Here is a 1,501-nt window from a genome sequence, read left to right on the forward strand (position 1 = left end):
GAAGGTTCTAATACACTCATTCTGAAGGTTCTAATACACTCATTCTGAAGGTTCTAATACACTCATTCTGAAGGTTCTAATACACTCATTCTGAACGTTCTAATACACTCATTCTGAAGGTTCTAAATGAAACTCAACAACAGCAGCATGTACACATAATACCTGCAGAATGACAATATCATGCTGTAAACAATGCTAGTGTAATGCTTTCTGAGAGAGAGGCAAGCATGAGCCAAACATCTGCAGTATGAGCAGCAGTGCTTTGGGCTGTCATCCCTATAACCAGAGGAGATAGTTAACCCAGAGGAGATGGTTAACCCAGAGGAGATAGTTAACCCAGAGGAGATGGTTAACCGGAGGAGATGGTTAACCCGGAGGAGATGGTTAACCAGAGGAGATAGTTAACCCGGAGGAGATAGTTAACCCGGAGGAGATAGTTAACCCGGAGGAGATGGTTAACCAGAGGAGATAGTTAACCCGGAGGAGATGGTTTACCCAGAGGAGATAGTTAACCGGAGGAGATAGTTAACCGGAGGAGATAGTTAACCCGGAGGAGATAGTTAACCCGGAGGAGATAGTTAACCCAGAGGAGATGGTTAACCCGGAGGAGGTGGTTAACCCAGAGGAGATGGTTAACCCAGAGGAGATAGTTAACCCAGAGGAGATAGTTAACCCGGAGGAGATAGTTAACCCAGAGGAGATAGTTAACCCGGAGGAGATAGTTAACCCGAAGGAGATAGTTAATCCGGAGGAGGTGGTTAACCCAGAGGAGATAGTTAACCGGAGGAGATAGTTAACCCAGAGGAGATAGTTAACCCGGAGGAGATAGTTAACCCAGAGGAGATGGTTAACCCGGAGGAGATGGTTAACCCGGAGGAGACGGTTAACCCGGAGGAGATAGTTAACCCAGAGGAGATGGTTACAAATGTTTTAGTCTCCCGGGTGGCGCAGTGGTCTAGGGCACTGCATCGCAGTGCTAGCTGCGCCACCAGAGTCTCTGGGTTCGCGCCCAGGCTGGGCTGGGTTCGCGCCCAGGCTCTGTCGCAGCCGGCCGCAACCGGGAGATCCGTGGGGTGACGCACAATTGGCATAGCGTCGTCCGGGTTAGGGAGGGTTTGGCCYGTAGGGAGGGTTTGGCCGGTAGGGATATCCTTGTCTCAGTATGTAAAAAAAATAAAAATGAAAAAATAAAAAAATGTAATAAAATGTATGCACTCTACTGTAAGTCGCTCTGGATAAGAGCGTCTGCTAAATGACTAAAATGTAAATGTAAATGTAATGGTTAACCCGGAGGAGAGAGTTAAACCGGAGGAGATAGTTAACCGGAGGAGAGAGTTAACCCGGAGGAGAGAGTTAACCCGGAGGAGAGAGTTAACCCAGAGGAGATGGTTAACCGGAGGAGATGGTTAACCCGGAGGAGATGGTTAACCGGAGGAGATGGTTAACCCGGAGGAGATGGTTAACCGGAGGAGATAGTTAACCCGGAGGAGAGAGTTAACCC

The sequence above is a fragment of the Salvelinus sp. IW2-2015 genome, unplaced genomic scaffold (genome assembly GCF_002910315.2).
Source record: "Salvelinus sp. IW2-2015 unplaced genomic scaffold, ASM291031v2 Un_scaffold2110, whole genome shotgun sequence".
NCBI classification, from domain to species: Eukaryota; Metazoa; Chordata; class Actinopteri; order Salmoniformes; family Salmonidae; genus Salvelinus; species Salvelinus sp. IW2-2015.